The sequence below is a fragment of the Nerophis ophidion genome, linkage group LG02 (assembly GCF_033978795.1).
Source record: "Nerophis ophidion isolate RoL-2023_Sa linkage group LG02, RoL_Noph_v1.0, whole genome shotgun sequence".
NCBI classification, from domain to species: domain Eukaryota; kingdom Metazoa; phylum Chordata; class Actinopteri; order Syngnathiformes; family Syngnathidae; genus Nerophis; species Nerophis ophidion.
Window position 1 is genome coordinate 11,908,225 of NC_084612.1, and position 18,954 is coordinate 11,927,178.

Genomic DNA, 18,954 nt, shown 5'->3' on the forward strand with positions numbered 1-18,954 from the left:
TTCTGGAAAATCCCTTATCTGCTTATTGTGTTACTAGTGTTTTAGTGAGATTATATAGTCGAACCTGTACAACCTGAAGGTGGGCCCTGCACCTTTATTCAGCACCAGTTGACGGGTGGTGGCGATGCCCATCTCTGCTCTTTGCAAGGGACCCTCTTTGAAACATGATCTTACGAAATGATCGCTGCATAATACACTGTACTTTGTGTGTGTGGTCCAATCCAACCGTGTTCGCTTGACCGCTGTTTTCCATAGTAAAGCTTCACTGTCATCTTTCGGGAATGTAAACAATGAAACACTGGCTGTGTTTGTGTTGCTAAAGGCGGCCGCAATACACCGCTTTCCACCTACAGCTTTCTTCTTTGACGTCTCCATTATTCATTGAACAAATTGCAAAATATTCAGCAACACAGATGTCCATAATACTGTGGAATTATGCAATGAAAACAGACGACTTAAAGCTGGGAACGGTGCTGGAACAAAATGTCCTCTACAATGCGTGACGTCACGCGCACGTGTCATAATACCGCGACGTTTTAGCATGATACTTCCGCGCGAAATTTAAAATTGCAACTTAGTAAACTAAACCAGCCGTATTAGCATGTGTTGCAATGTTAATATTTCATCATTGATATATAAACTATCAGACTGCGTGGTCGGTAGTAGTGGGTTTCAATAGGCCTTTAAGAACCTACTGCAAAAAACACCTGTCAAAGATTCTCTATTTGACACGAGCGCTCTGTTATTTTTAAGAAAATACAACACTTGTGCAACGTCATTGTGACTGGTGAGTTCTGCGGTTTTTAAGAACCTAATGCACACATTTCAGTCAAAGATCCTCAATGTGACGGAAGCACTGTGCTGTTTTTGAGAAGCTACTGCAGAAAAAACACTTGTCAAATGTTTTGGGTTTGACAAGAACACTCTGTCTTTAAGAAAATACTGCAAAAACATTCGTCAACGTTTGTCTTAGGCGCCCTGCGGTTTTTAAGAACCTACTGCGAAACGCTTGTCGAAACCCGATATTTAGCAGGAGCGCTCTGCTGTTTCTAAGAACCGAATGCAAACACTTCAGTCAAAGATCCTCTACATCAGTGATTCTCAAACTGTGGTACGTGTACCACGAGTCAAAGCTGCATGCAGCTGTTTAGTGCCGCCCTAGTGGTTCCCTGGAGCATTTTAAAAAAGGATTGAAAATGGAAAAATATATTTTTTGATTGAGGACAAACATAACATAAACCTTCTCAACTGTTAGAAAGCCCAGCAATTAATATGTTTGTGTATATGCTTCACTGATGAGAGTATTTGGTGAACATCGTGAATAATAATCAGGCATATTTGGTCAGTGCATGACTGCAAGCTAATCAATGCTAACATGCTATTTAGATTAGCTGTGTATACATATTGCATCATTATGCCTCATTTGTGGGTATATTTGAGCTCATTTAACATCCTTTACTTGTATCCTCTTTTTATATAATTTATATTTGCATGTCTCATGACACATTATATGTATGTAATATTGGCTGCATTTCAGATAGTTGTATGTGTGCCATGTTGTTCCAGACCACAGCAAACATTACCTAGATTGCCAAAGATTGTAATAAATCTATTAAAAGAAGACAGCCTGCCGTTTCTTTTAACTTGGACACACACAACTATACCTTTGGCCTTTAAAAGCCAGTCATTTCCAGGAGTTATCTCACCTTCTGAGTAGCCTCTGATTTAGTAATGGTTTCTAATGCTGTAAAAATGTGTAGAATACATATTAATTTTCCTTAAGGAACTCTCCTGAAGGAATCAATAAAGTACTTTCTATCTATCTATCACATTTAAACATTTCTGTCAACTAGGGCTGGGCGATATATCGATATAAACAATATATCACGGGTTTGCCTCTGTGCGATATAGAAAATGACTATATTGTAACATTCGAGTATACGTTCTCACCCAGTTGCTTTTAGCTGCTGGCATTACACTACAGGCGTTTCTCACTCCTTCTCATCTCTCCTCACAGAGACGTAAAACAAGCCCACCTTACATACGTCACATACTCTTGCGCGTGTAGTCATACGCCCTCGCCGAGCAGAGAGGTAGCAGCATGGCTAACATTAGCTGAGGCAGATTAGATAGTAGTACTTTAGTTATTCCGTCAGAAGAGTTCCTGGTACAAGCGGAGCGGTGCGAGTGACATTACAAGAGAGAGAATGTGCGAAACTGATCACAAATGAAGGAAGAACAATTAATGCCCCCAAAAAACAGCGGGGGGTCTATCATCTTGCGGTGGTTTAGCTTCAAGCAGGGAGATATTCAACAGACAACAGCATTATGCAAAGTATGCAGCAGAAGTGTTGCTACAAAAGGTAGCAGCACTACTAATTTGTTCTTTTATTTAAAAAGTCACCCGCGAGAGAATGAAGAGTATTTAATAAATACAGTTTTGGTCAATTGACTTAGTTGTGATTTCCCTCTTTGCATGAAAGTTTAAAAGTAGAATATATTAATGCAGTTTGAAGAAGAATGTTTTTAATGTAGACACATAGAATTATCATACTGCTGTGATTATATGCATCAGGTGTTCATTCAAGGCTAAGGAAAAACATTGAGATATGTATTGGGATATGTATTGTGTGGCGCAGTGGGAGAATGGCCGTGCGCAGCCCGAGGGTCCCTGGTTCAAATCCCACCTACTATCAACTTCGTCAGGTCCGTTGTGTCCTGAGCAAGACACTTCACCCTTGCTCCTGATGGATGCTGGTTGGCGCCTTGCATGGCAGCTCCCTCCATCAGTGTGTGAATGTGTGTGTGAATGGGTAAATGTGGAAGTAGTGTCAAAGCGCTTTGAGTACCTTGAAGGTAGAAAAGCGCTATACAAGTACAACCCATTTATTTATCACGATATGGCATAAAAATATCGAGACATTAATGAAAGCCAATACCACCCAGCCCTACTGTCATGTGTTGCCTTCATTATAACACTTATGTACGGCTTTTAATTTTTTGCTGCTCCAACCAGATTTGTTTTTCGTATTTTTGGTAAAAAAAAATTATCTTTTAACGTTTTTTGTTGCGGACCCCTGGGCCAGACTATCACCTAAATGACTGCTCAAAAGGCCCTCACATGATGACAGGGCACCATGTTTGGGACCAACTCTGAAACCGAGTTGTCCATACTCCACACATGGCTCTGCCACTAATGGTACGCCGGCTCCATCTAGCCAAAAAAATCACTTGATTAAAGTACAGTGTGTTTATTTTCCTATATTCAGACACAGCGTTACTGTTCAAACTGTCTGTAATGCTACAGTGGCTAAAAATATTAAAGGGGAACATTATCACCAGACCTATGTAAGCGTCAATATATACCTTGATGGTGCAGGAAAAAGACCATCTATTTTTTTAACCGATTTCCGATCTCTAAATGGGTGAATTTTGGCGAATTAAACGCCTTTCTGTTTATCGCGCTGGAGGCGATGACGTCAGAATGTGACGTCGCCGAGGTAACACACCCACCATTTTCATTTTCAACACATTACAAACACCGGGTCTCAGCTCTCTTATTTTCCGTTTTTTTGACTATTTTTTGGAACCTTGGAGACATCATGCCTCGACTGGGTGTTGTCGGAGGGTGTAACAACACTAACAGGGAGGGATTCAAGTTGCACCACTGGCCCGAAGATGCGAAAGTGTCTGCCGCCAGACCCCCATTGAATGTGCCAGAGTGTCTCCACATTTGACCGGCGATGCTAAGGCAGACATGGCACAGAGATGTATGGATAACCTGCAAATGCATTTGCAACGATAGTCAACGAAATCACAAAGGTGAGTTTTGTTGATGTTGACTGCCAGCTAATCGATGCTAACATGCTATTTACCGGCAGTGCAAAAGCGGACATGGAACAGAGACGCATGGATAACCTGTAGATGCATTTGCAACTATATTACGTTTCCTTCCACCCACATTTAATGCGAAAAAAACACTGACCAATCGACAGATTTAAGTTGCTCCAGTGTCAAAAGATGCGAAAGTCCTGATCGTTTGGTCTGCACATTTTACCGGCGATGCTAACGCAGTTATTCGGCCATGCTATGGCTATGAATAGCGTCAATAGCTATTCGCTCAATAGCTTCAGTGTCTTCTTCAATATTTTCATACTCCAACCATCTGTTTCAATACATGCGTAATCTGTTGAATCGCTTAAGTCGCTGAAATCCGAGTTTGAATCCGAGCTAATGTCACTATATCTTGCTGTGGTATCTGCCATTGTTTGTTTACATTGGCAGCACTGCGTGACGTCACAGGGAAATGGCCAGTGTCTTCGCAGAGAGCTGAAAATAAGACACTTTAAAGCTTTATTTAGGGATATTCCGAGACCGGTAAAATTTTGAAAAAAACTTCAAAAAATACAACAAGCCACTGGGAACTGATTTTTATCTTTTTTAACCCTTTTGAAATTGTGATAATGTTCCCCTTTAAATATACTTGTTAGATAAAAACTTTGCCTTGTTTTTAATGAATAATTTGGTCTACTATGCTACCATATTTCATGTTGGTCTGGTCATTATGGTGGTGAGAGCCAAGTGCTTTCTGAGGTGGTACTTGGTAAAAATAGTTTGGGAACCACTGCCCTGTAGGACAGGAGCTCTCTGCTGTTTTTTAGAACCTACTGCAAAAATACTTGTCAAAGTTTGCCTTTGTAACAGGAACACTGCTGTTTTTGAGAACGTACTGCAAAAATTATTGTCAAAGGCCCTGTATTTGACAAGAGAGCGCTTTTGTCTTTAAGAACCTGATAAAAATATTTTCGTCGAAGATCCTGTATTTGAAATACTTGACAGAAATGCTATACTGTATGTAAAAAAAAATACTGCAAAAACACAAGTCAAAGAGCCTCTTTTTGACAGGAGCACTATGCTGTATTTAATTTTTTTTTAATTTTGCCTGTCGGTTCACAATCATGAGAAAGAACAACACAAAAGTTTAAAAACAAATGTTCGTTTATTAATATCAAAATCATCTCATCGTAGGTAGGAATGCAGCTAATGGAAGCAATCAATTCTACCTCTAAATCACTTTAAAAACGCATTGAACAACTGTCAACAATACTTCATTTACATTCCGTCCCCTGTATCGTAACCAAGCTGTAGCGAGATTGTTATTGTAAGAGTGAACACTGAGGAACTCTTTTTCGAGCGTAGTAACACATCGGCGTGCTTAGGTATTAGCCGTACAAGTGAACCTCGGCAAGAGATGAGCTATCTTCTACAACAGGGGTGACCACAGTTTTTCACCAGGCGAGCATCTTTTCAAATAACCAAGTCAAAGTGATATACCTAATTTTATAATTGTATTTATTTGTATATATATGTGTGTGTATGTATGTATATATGTGTGTGTGTGTATGTATGTATATATGTGTGTGTGTGTATGTATGTATATATGTGTGTGTGTATGTAAGTATATATGTGTATGTATGTATATATGTGTATGTGTGTGTATGTATGTAAATGTATGTATGTATATGTATATATATAGATGTATATGTATGTGTATATGTATGTATATGTATGTACGTATATGTATGTGTATGTATATATATATACATATATATATATATATATATATATATATATATATATATATGTGTATGTATAATATGGCTTCTCTCTAAGGTTGTGAATCGTCATTTGTCAAAAAATAGTCGTTTTTGTTATCTGTTACCAAGTCTGTTCGGCAGTGCACAATCACAGAGTACTTACAAGTGTGTAGACAGAAAAGGGAGTACTGATGCATTTTGGCTTAAAAACTAAAGATAAAGCTGAAGTTATAACACTGAAACGCCCTCAGGAAGAGGTACTGTAAGACATTGTTAGCTAGCTCGTGGCTAAAGTTGACAGTGTTTCAGCTACTTCTAAATCACTAATCCTCGCCTCCATGGCGACAAAGTAAGTTTCTCGCAAGTATCATCCCTGCAGGACGAGGTATAGCTAAACATGCTTCACTACACACCATAGCTCACCGACGTCAAAATGTAAACAAACGCCATTGGTTGATCTGCACCTAACATCCACTGTAATGATACCAAGTACAGGAGCTTTACTACTATGATTACATAGATATTTTTTGGCATCAAAACATTTTTCGTTTTTTTTATGTATTTATGTTATGTTTATAAACTCAGGAAATATGTCCCTAGACATATGAGGACCTTTTTTTAATATTGCGATATTTTTAGGCCATGTAGCGATATACAATATACGTCTCGGTATTTTGCCTTAGCCTTGAATGAACATTTGATACATATAATCACAGCAGTATGATGATTCTATGTGTCTACATTAAAACATTCTTGTTCATACTGCGTTAATGTATGATCATTTGAAACTTTCATGCAGAGACTGAAATCACAACAAAGTCAATTTACAAAAACTGTATTTATTAAAGTTATTAGGAGGCGACTTTTCAAATGATGCTACATATTAGCAGTAATACTATTTTTGGTAGCAACGCTTGTGCCCCACACTTGACAAATTAAAGTCTATTCGACATATTCCCACTTGAAGCCAAACCACTGCCAGATGATGGACCCTGTGCTGTTTTCTTGGGAATTAATTCTTCCTTCATTTGTTACCAGATTCGCACCTTCTTTTGCACCTTTGCAACACTCCGCTAGCATCACGGCTAACGTTAGCCATGCTGCTACCTCTCTGCTGGGCGAGGGCGTATACGTATGTGACGTATGACATGGCAGTATGTGACGTATGTAAGAACCTGTGCTTACACTCTGTGACAAGGAGACACAAGAAGGAGTGGGAAGAGCCTGTAGTGTAATGCCCGCAGCTAAAAACAACTGCGGGAGAACATATACTTGAATATTACGATACAGTCATTTTCTATATCGCTCAGAGATAAACCTGCGATATATCGCTTAGCCGTATGACGAATGTATGATCCTGTAACTACTTGGTATCGGATTGATTCATAAATTTGTGGTATCATCCAAAACTAATATAAAGCATCCAAACAACAGAAGAATAAGTGATTACTACATTTTACAGGAGTGTAGATAGAACATGTTAAAACAGAAAGTAAGCAGATATTAACAGTAAATTCCCTAGCCTTTGTTTGTTTACTTGATAACAGAAACGTTATCTTGTATGTTCACTATTTTATTTAAGGACAAACTTGCAATAAGAAACATGTTTAATGTACCGCAAGAGTTTTTGTTAAATTAAAGCCAATAATGCCATTTTTGGTGGTACCCTTTATTTAGAAAATTTAAATATTTTAATATCGGTGCCAAAATATTGGTATCGAGACAACACTAATTAGAACACAGACATGTTTGATACCGAAAGTAGGAACACATATTGTTGCCAGATGTCAGACGTGTGCCACTTTGGAAAAATAAATCAGTCCCTGAAATGATTCAAATGATCAAAATACGGTAAATATTGTACATATTTCATATTGTTATAACCTGACATTATTTATATGTAGACTTGTAGTTTGTATATATAACGTTCTTGGAGGGTTTTGAAGTTCTTTTAGAGGGCGTCTAAGGTTACAACGGTGACTCCTATTACTTGCAACTTTCAAGCGTTTAAAAAAAAAAATCATCTTTAAAAAATGTTTTTATTTTTAAAAGATGTCTTCTTGTCTCTCATAATGATTGTGAACGATAGGCAACATTAAAAAAAAAACTGCAGATCCACTTTAAAGAACCATTGTAAAATTACTTGTCAAAAGTTAATCATTGTGATAGGAGTCTTCTGATGTTTTTGAGGACCCATCCATCCATCCATTTTCTACCGCTTATTCCCTTTCGGGGTCGCGGGGGGCGCTGGCGCCTATCTCAGCTACAATTGGGCGGAAGGCAGGGTACACCCTGGACAAGTCGCCACCTCATCGCAGGGCCAACACAGACAACATTCACACTCACATTCACACACTAGGGCCAATTTAGTGTTGCCAATCAACCTATCCCCAGGTGCATGTCTTTGGAAGTGGGAGGAAGCCGGAGTACCCGGAGGGAACCCACGCATTCACGGGGAGAACATGCAAACTCCACACAGAAAGATCCCGAGCCTGGATTTGAACCCAGGACTGCAGGAACTTCGTATTGTGAGGCAGACGCACTAACCCCTCTGCCACTGTGAAGCCAAGAGGACCTTCTGCAAAAACATTAATGACAAAGATCCGCTGTTTGACAAAAGCTCTCTGCTGTGTTTAACAAAATACTGCAAAAACACTGGTACAGTGTGTCTTTTAAATTGTTTTAAAAAAAAACGTACTGCAAACATTCTTGCACATGTTAGGAGCACTTTTCTGTTTTTAAAGACCTATTGCATAAACAAAGATCATCTATTTGACAAGTTTGGAAGTGAACCTGTGGCTGTCATTTGAATAGTTCTGCTTTCAGGTGATACATTTAAATATGTAAAGGTTCGCATCATGACGTCATGTTTAGTTAATGCTGCTTCTACATCCTAGCTGCAACCTTCCGTTCTCTCTTCGCCATCACATGATCCATCATTGTTCTCTTACTTGACGAGACAAGAGAGAAAAAAAAACACACCTCAGCCAACGAGAGGACTTGAGAGGGCCTCCGCCAGGCACAAAACATAGGCCGTGGTAAATATTAAATTTAAAGGGTTCCCTGATAAGGCGGCTTGAAAAATTGAGGCAGCACCCCATTCTTCTAGATAAGAAACGACGGAGCCATCTGGAGGCTGCGAGATAGCGAACTCCCACGCCAATGCGCGAGACCTCACTTTCATCCGCGGCGGAGAAAGCATTGCCGACACTTTCATTATGTTAACTTCAGAAATGAACTCATTGGCATTCAGTGCACATGGACATTTTTTTCTTCTTCTTTTGCTTCGTAAACACGCAAGGTTGCTCAACGGCTGGTCAGTCTTCATAGTTAAACCTCTGAAATAGCACTGCTAATTACTTCCACTAGAATAAACCCACTAGCGGCGTCCTGATTCGATATTGATATTGAATATTGGTCTTATATCGGCCCAAAAAAACAAGGATTATAATGGTTCACATCTAAACCAGGGTTTCTCAAAGGCCTACTGAAACTCACTACTACCTACCACGCAGTCTGATAGTTTATACATCAATGATGAAATATTAACATTGCAACACATGCCAATACGGCCGGTTTAGTTTACTAAATTGCAATTTTAAATTTCCCGTGAAGTGTCCTGTTGAAAACGTTGCGGAATGATGACGCTTATGTTGATGCGTGCTTGTGACGTCATTGGTTGTAGTGGACATTTCATCCCAGCACCACTCACGGCTAAAAGTCGTCCGATTTAATCGCATAATTACACAGTATTTTGGACATCTGTGTTGGTGAATATTTTGCCATTTGTTCAATTAATAATGGATACTACAAAGAAGAATGCATTTGGTGGAAAGCGGTGAATTTTGGCCGGCTGAAGCAACACACACACAGCCGGTGTTTCTTTGTTTGTTGTGAAGCTTTATGTGGAACAGAGCAGTCAAGCGAACGTGTTTCTCTACCACATATCAACCGGCAGGTTTCGGTGAGAAAATTGTGGTAATAAGTCGGCTCTTACTGGAGACATGAGTGGAGTTTGCGTCCTCCTACAGCTGTCAAGGAAGCAGCTGCGACTTTCTTGGCTCCTCCATGGCTTCCATCAGAGACACTGGCGGTCACCACACACCTCCGACTTTTAGGTATGACTTTATAATCTCACTAAAACACTAGTAACACAATAATCAGATAATGGATTTTCCAGAATTATCCTAGTAAATGTGTTTAATAACATCTGAATCGCTCCCTTTGCCCTCGTCTTTTTGGTTTTTTCGTCTTCTAATCCTTTGCTCTCACTATCCTCATCCACAAATTTTTCATCCTAGCTCCAATTAATGGGGGAATTGTCGCTTTCTCGGTTAGAATTGCTCGCGCTGCTGGTGGCTATGATTATAAACAATGTAAGGATGTGAGGAGCCCTCACACTGGTGACGTCACACGCACATCAGCTTCTACTTCCGGTACAGACAAGGCTGTTTTATTAGCGACAAAGGTTGCGAACTTTATCATTGATGTTCTCTACTAAATCCTTTCAGCCAAAATACGGCAATATAGCAAAATGATCAAGTCCGACACATAGAATGGACCTGCTATCCCCTGTTTAAATAAGAAAATCTCATTTTAGTAGGCCTTTAAACTTTTGGACTTTGGGGCCCAAAATTATATTGAAGAGGGACTCAGGGCCACTGAAATGTTAACACTAAATTAATAAACATTATATCTATGCTACAAGAGGCCTACATCTTTTTTTTAATGTGATTATTTGCATTGATTATTAAATGTGATCTTTATCAGACACCAGTATCAACGAGCAAAGGCCCTAATGTGGCCTCCACATCACTTGCGAGCGTAGTTCGATAAAGTGAAAACAAATAAAGTTTACCGGATTCCGTAAATAACCAAGGTCGCTTTTAGTACAAAATAAAATAAAAGTTGCCACATCTTAACATTTTTTTTTTTTTTTACATAAAAATAAATTAAAGTAATATAGTGTATTATATGTGTAAATTATAGTGTATAGTATATATATCATATTTTCCGGACAATAAGGGGCACTTAAAATCTTTTTTTTTTTTCAAAACTCGACAGGGTGCCTTATAACCCGGTGCGTCTAATGTAAGGAATACGTTTGGTTGAGCTTACCCAACTCTAAGCAATTTTATTTGATACGTGGTGTAATGATACGTGTGACCAGTAGATGGCGTTTGATGTGCTTCAATATACGAGTATTACTATGGTGTGTGTGTGTGTATAAGGTTTGACATATCTGGTGTTTTGTTTCGCAATATTATGCAAAAGCAACTTTTCTTTCCTTCTGGTGCCTACTAATCTGTATTTGAGATCTGCATAAATCCTGAAAAATTGCGCGCCTTTGACACACACCGTAGTTGATAAGTTTATTATTTTTCTTTATCTTCTTGTAATGGGACATTCATTCTCTGCTGTTGCCTTTTTTAATATAAAGTAGTATAAAGTTCTTACTTATATCTGTCAGTAAACTCGCCGTGAAAGCGCTAAAACATACCGGTGTAGTGAGTTTACATTATTCACCCAAGGAACTAGATGTTTTTTCATGGGACACATTTCCGTGTTGTTGTTTCCGGATGAGAAGTTGCTGCTCTGTTATTGATTTTTATTGATTTAAGTAAAGTCTGAACATCATTAAAACAGTTAGCTCCATCTTTTGATACTTCTTTAACTCCCGTCCTTGCACGCTACACCGCTACAACAAAGATGACGGGGAGAAGATTCTGTCGAATGTGAGCCACGTAAACAAGACCGCCCACAAAACAACGCATCCTGAAGCGACTGTCAGAAAGCGGCTTGAAGATGATCTGTAAAACATAATCTTTGCAACATTTTGACCAAAGAACCACCATTACATTTTATGTAGACCACAAGGAAGTGTTTTACATTTAGAAAAAAAAATTACAGTATGAAAAAATATCAACAATAGACCAATGTATAGTTTTTTTAAATCGCATGTGATAAATGCTTGAGTGAAACAAAAAATAATGTCAACTGCATCAATATACGTAAATTATAGATCTATCAATAATTGATTTTTTTTATCGATTATTGAATCGTAATAGTAATCGAATTGTGAAGTGCCCAAAGATTCCCACCTCCAGTGTGGCTCGACATTAGCTTTAACTCACTTACGTGAACAATGTACGCGATGTACGTATCATTTAAGAAAATACGCCACAGCGTCCATTCCGGTCTTTCAACAATCACCATTTGTTTGGAATCAAAATATACATTCATATATTAAATACCAATGATTGTCACACACACACGAGGTGTGGCAAAATTATTATCTGCATTTGACCCATCACCCTTGATCACGGTGAGGGGAGCGGTGAACAGCAGAGGTGCCTGCGCCCGGGAATCATTGTGGTGATTTAACCCCCAATTCCAACCCTTGATGCTGAGTGCCAAGCAGTGGGGGAATGGGTCCCATTTCTATAATAGTATCCACTTCCACGGGTGGGCTGTGTCTTTCCCCCAAAGGTGACGAAAAAGTCACATACAAGTTGCGTTTGAAAAGATTAGATACCAATTGGATTCGGACTACGTCCGGAATTGGCCTGAATCTGACATGAAAAGATTACATTTAAAGCACTTTGGAGCTTTTAGACCAGCAAAAAAATCTGATCTGAGTTATTAGACGGTAAAAAAAAATCAAATTTGGTGTTCAGTGTAAACGGGGCCTTACTCTTGATTTTAATAATATTCAATATTTATATTTAACCTACTTAAAGTTTGCAACCTCCAACCGCGTGTTAATTACAAATAGTATTTGTTTAACACATAAACCTTAGGGTTAGGTCAGCCTGATTAAAAAAATAAATACTAACCAGGTATACTGCATAAGAAGGGACTCATAAATAACCGACGAAAAACAAATGTACTACAAAAATGTAGTGCTAAAATAAATACGCTAAATAAAATGAAAGTTTTTCTTTACTGCACATTAAAATACAGCGTCTTCACTTAAGTCATACATCTTGCGCTTAAGAAAATTGTCTTTGACTTTGCTCCAGATTTCTTCCGTTTGTCTATTGTTTTACTGCCACAAGTGGTTTAGAAGCGTATTACAACTGAGTACCACTGCGGCCCATACGGACCATAGCTGAGAAACATACATTTTTTGACGGCCCTCTAGGGTTCTGACACGGTCAGAGTCATCCATAAATTTTTGGTGTCGATACCAAATGGTAAAATGGTTGGTAAATGGTTGTACAGTGCTTTCCTACCCATTTTTAAGGAGCCCAAAGCGCTTTGACAGTATTTTCACATTCACCCATTAAAACACACACATTCACAAACTGATGGCGGGGAGCTGCTATGCAACTCATGCAAGGCACTAACCAGGATCCATCAGGAGCAAGGGTGAAGTGTCTTATCCAAGGACACAACGGACGTGACGAGGATGGTAGAAGGTGGGGATTGAACCAGTAACTCTCAGATTGCTGGCACGGCCACTCTCCCAACTTCGCCAAGCCGTCCCCCAAGGGTAGTTGTCAGTCAGTATGTCATCCATATTAGAGTGTTTTGCTCAATACTTTAGTTTTCTAAACATCTTTTTTGTTAATGTTTACAAATTAGAGCAGGGGTCGGCAACCTGCGGCTCCGCAGCCGCATGCGGCTCTTTGATCACTCTGATGTGGCTCAGCTGCTAAATTGCCGACCCCAACGACTATTCCGTGAGGTTTCCGGATTTTAATGCCTCTCTCAGAAAACACCCGGGGATAACATTCTCCAATTTTCATCTGGACTACAATACTGAGGGTGTGCAGTGATGGCAATGTCTTTAATCTCCTCTACAACATGTCGTCGCGCCCGCTTTTACATCACGCGATCTGCGTGTCGACTGGTCATTTTATGTTCACCCTAAGTTAACACACGAAAGCGACTGCAACGCATACTTACTCAACAGCCACACAGGTTACACTAAGGGTTGTAATATAAACAACTTTAAAACTCTTACTAATATGCGCCACAATGTGAACCTACACCAAACAAGAATGGCAAACACATTTCGGGAGAACATCGGCACTATAACACAACATAAACACAAAAGAACAAATACCCAGAATTTCATGCATCCCTATTCTTCCGGGCCACATTAGCACCAAAACCCGGCCCTTCCAATCCCGCCCACCTCAACCGACGCAAGGAGGGGGTGGGGGATTCGGTGCTCGCGGGGTGTATAATGTAGCCCGGAAGAGTGAGATGCATGGTATTCTGGGTATTTGTTCTTTTGTGTTTATGTTGTGTTACAGTGCCGATGTTCTCCCAAAATGTGTTTGTCATTCTTGTTTGGTGTGGGTTCACAGTGTGGCGCATATTAGTAAGAGTGTTAAAGTTGTTTATATCACAACCCTTAGTGTAACCTGTATGGCTGTTGAACAAGTATGCCTTGCAATCGTTTACATATGAAGCCTCGTACGACATGTGACTGGGCTGGCAAGCTGGTTGGACATGATGTAGAGGGCGTCAAAGGATAGCACCTTCATAGGTTGCCCTTATTATTGTTAATCGAGGGAAATTCTGCAAACATTTACGAGAATGGTTGATCTGACATTCGGTACTCTCAGGATATTCGGGATGGTTGGCAAGTGTGATGCTGTCAAGCGGCATTCATAAAAAACTTGCGGGACCCGCTATCATTAAATTTTCATATTAAGGTGTGGGCCGCGTGTCTGAGACCCCTGGCTTATACATAGCACAAAGTAAAAAAAACTCTGTATGCAGTGTTATTTCATTTTAAATTTCAAAATAGTTTTGTGGCTCCCATTGTTTTCTTTATTTTGTGAAATGGGTCAAAATGGCTCTTTGAGTGGTAAAGGTTGCCGACCCCTGAACTAGAGGGATAAATCCATGGACACAAGAGGACTGTTAGGGCTAAAACCAAAATATTTGAGGAGTTTTTGGTTTTTGTTTAGTTGTACTATTGACTTTGTTTGGCTATTTTAAATATTGTGTTAATATTATCAAAGTGACAATAGCATTTACCATTAAAAATATAAATATAATATAAAATATAAAGATGTACCGTTAATACATGCGATTGATATCAGGACTGGTAACAGTCAATCTCACTCGTGGATGAATTGGTACCGGTAGCATAAAGCCCCGTTTGCAACATCCTTAATTGGTATGGTAAATAACACTGTGGTAGTGCAGGACAATTAGTCAAATTTTATGATTATGATTTTGACTTGTAACGATCCTAAAGATTTTATAATAAAAAAACAAAACAATGATGCATTTAGTTAAGAAACATTTTCCATCCATCCATCCATCCATTTTCTACTGCTTGTTCCTTTTGGGGTTGCGGGGGGTGCTGGAGACTATCTCACATGCATTCGGGCGACTTGTCCAGGGCACACCCTGGACAAGTCGCCACCTCATCACAGGGCCAACACAGATAGACAGACAACATTCACACTCACATTCACACACTAGGGATCATTTAGTTTTGCTAATCTACCTATCGCCGGGTGCATGTCTTTTGGAGGTGGGAGGAAGCAGGAATACCTGGAGGGAACCCACCCAGTCACGGGGAGAACATACAAACTCCACACAGAAAGACCCCAGCCCGGGAGTGAACTCAGGACCTTCGTATTGTTTTATGAAATTGTATTTATGACACAAAAAGCACAACACTCAATGGTGGTCAAATAGGTGTAAAAAACAGAATTCAGAAAACAATTAATTTTAGTTTTTGAAGTTACTACTAAATTAAAGTTAAGTGAAAGTACCAATGATTGTCACACACACACAAGGTGTGGCAAAATTATTCTCGGCATTCGACCTATCACCCTTGATCACCCCGGGGAGGTGAGGGGAGCAGTGAGCAGCAGCGGTGGCCACGCCCGTGAATCGTTTTTGGTGATTTAACCCCCAATTCCAACCCTTGATGCTGAGTGCCAAGAAGGGTGGTAATGGGTCCCATTTTTATAGTCTTTGGTATGTGTTTTATTGTTTTATTTTTGTTACTATTGCTATTTTAACTGTTTTTTTGTGTTACTAATTTATATCCAGTTCGTCTTGTAATTTGTATTTTACGTTGCCTTTTGTTCGTACAATGAATACTCATGTTTTCTAATGAATGAATAATCGTTTTATTAATCGTGACTGCAATATCAATCAAAATTATTGTGATTATTTTGTTTGCCGTAATCATCCAGCTCTATACTGTGGTATCAACAGAGATCACAAACACTGAACATGAACATTTTTCGTTCAACCAATTCCCAATAACTAATCATTTCTTGTAACCACTATTAGTTGACAATTTTTTCAGTGCAAGTATTTAGGATGTGTTGACACATTTGTTAAGTTAAATTTCCCATATTACTAGGGGTGTGCATCTCTACCATGAAAGGTCTTCCGTTATGCGTCTAGATATGTGGGTTACGATACAATTCACTAACAATACTTTAGTGAAAAACAATTTCAATGTATCGTATCAGAATAATGCCATGTGTTTATTTTTCAAATAGACACAGACAAAATTTACTGTTGTTTACTGAGATAGCAACAACAAAAAATACAGAGAAAAGCAAAGTGTGCATCAAGCGGAGAGGTGTTATAACATCACAGTAACAGTAGTGCACGATACAATTTAGTGTTGTCACAATACCAAAATTTTAGTACCGGTAAAAAAATTATTTCCAATGCTTTTCTAAATAAAGGAGACCACAAAAAAATTGCATTATCGGCGTTATTTTAACAAAACATCTTAGTGTACATTAAACATATGTTTGTTTTTGCAAGTTTGTCCTTAAATAAAATAGTGAACACACAAGACAAATTGGCTTTTATTAGTAAGTAAACAAACAAAGGCTCCTAATTTAGTGTGCTGACATATTGTGTCATTTATCATTCTATTATTTTGTCAAAATTATTAAGGACAAGTGGTAGGAAATGGATTATCAATCTACTTGTTCCTTTATTGTTAATATCTGCTTACTTTCTGATTGATTGATTGAAACTTTTATTAGTAGATTGCACTGTACCGTACATACTCTGTACAATTGACTACGAAATGGTATCACCCGAATAAGTTTTTCAACTTGCTTAAGTCGGGGTCCACGTTAATCAATTCATGGTTTTAACATGTTCTGTCTACACTTCTGTGAAAATGTTATAATATTTCATTCTTCTGTGGTTTGGATAATTGGATTAGTTTTGGATGATACCACACATTCAGGTATCAGTCCGATACCAAGTTGTTACAAGATCATACATTGGTCATATTCAAAGTCCTCATGTGTCCAGGGACATATTTCCTGAGTTTATAAACATAATATCAATTTGAAAAAATGAAAGAAGATGTTGTGATGCCAATTCGCTCCTGTACTTTGTATCATTACAGTGATTGTCAGGTGTAGATCCACCAATGGCGTATGTTTACATGTTGACGCCGGTGAGCTACGGTGTCTAGTGAAGCATGTTTAGCTATTCCTCGTCCTGCAGGGATGATACTTGTAAGAAACGTACTTTATTTGTCACCATGGAGGCGAGGATTAGTGATTTAGAAGTAGCTAAAACACTGCCGACTGCAGCTTGACCTTAGCCGTAAGCTAGCTAGCAATGTCTTAAAGCACCTCTTCCTTAGGGCGTTTCAGTGTTATAACTTCACCTTTATCTTTATTTTTTAAGCCAAAATGCGTCCGTTCTCCCTTTTCTGTCTACACCAGGGGTGTCAAACTTAAATACAGAGTGGGCCAAAATTTTAAACGGAACAAAGCCCCGGGCGAAGGTTGAACAAATTAACCTTTTAACAGGGACCCAAACAAGTTTTGCATTAAATATTGAACAAGCAAGGCTTATATAACTTTAGTGACTTGCAAAATCCAGTTTCAAATAATAATAATGATAATTAAGAAAAATATCAATAACATTTAAATAAAAATGTAATGCCTTTTTTTCTATTTGCAATCTTCTGAGGTAAATATCAATTTTTTTTCCATAGGCTAATAATACATTTGAAAATAAAATAACAATAATGAATGAACCAAACATTCAAGCCTTGAAGTAGCAAGAGAAAATGCATGAATAAAACGTTAATTATTGGTCAGTTTACTGGAAGTTTCCCGGAAGAGTTAGTGCTGCAAGGGAATATGGGTATTTGTTCTGTTGGGTTACGGTGCGGATGTTCACCCAAAATGTGTTTGTCATTCTTGTTTTGTGTGGGTTCACAGTGTGGCGCATATTTGTAACAGTGCTAAAGTTGTTTATACGGCCACCCTCAGTGTGACCTGTATGGTTGTTGACCAAGTATGCTTGCATTCACTTGTGTGTGTGTTTAAAAGCCACAAATATTATGTGACAGGCTGTTAGTATGGAGGAAAAGCGGACGTGTAGAGAACGCTAAAGGCAGTGCCTTAAATGCACGCCCCCTATATACTGTAGTTGTCCAGGTGGAAATCGGTAGAAATTCGGGAGAATGGTTGCCCCGGGAGATTGCCGCGGAAGATTTTCGGGAGGGGCACTGAACTTTGGGAGTCTACCGGGAAAAATAGGAGGGTTGGCAAGTATGAGTATTAGCGGTGAATACGGTGTTACAGCGGCACCGACGCTGTATAACACCGGCGGGCCAGCTCTAATGCTAAATTGATATTGCCTCAAGGGCCAAATTAAATTACACGGCGGGCCAGATTTGGCCCGCGGGCCAGAGTTTGACACCCATGGTCTACTCACTGTGTCTACTTGTAAGTACTCTGTGATTGTGCGCTGCCGAACACGCTCGTCTGCTCGTAAACTAGCAAAGACACGACGTGACGACGGCCGTGGGTGGGTGAGTGGTACGTTTCAGAGGCGGTATAGTACCGAATATGATCTGTTAGTATCGCAGTACTATACTAATATCGGTATACCGTACAACCCTAGTACAATTACGTGCCACCGCGTCAACCAAGCAGCAGCTTCAGTGTAGAAGCTCAAATACTTCAAATTTACTGTGCAGCTAGATCTTTATCTTTAGCACAATGAACCGTGTAGTAGATGCTGCGATTGCCTCGCAGAGTTGTGGCTAACTTGGGGCTGGAAGTCTTTCAAGTCAGTGTCCTTGTCTCGCCGGTTGGTAGATCTGCTAGCCTTAGCATCCCTAGCTCCCTCATCGCCCGCCCAAGTGTCTTCATGCCGTCACAACAGGTGGGTGCTCAAGTTAGTTGTGCAGCCGCTATTTTTCCGCTGCTTTCCAAACGTTACAAATGGCTTTACTTTTATCCAAGTGACCATTCTGGTGGAAAAAAAAAAGATTCAAGAATGTATTGTTTGTACATTTTTTGAAGCGCTGTGTGCCATGTTGCTCTGTTGTTGTCAGTCGCAATCGAGAACGTTACTCTCGTATTGCGTCATCACA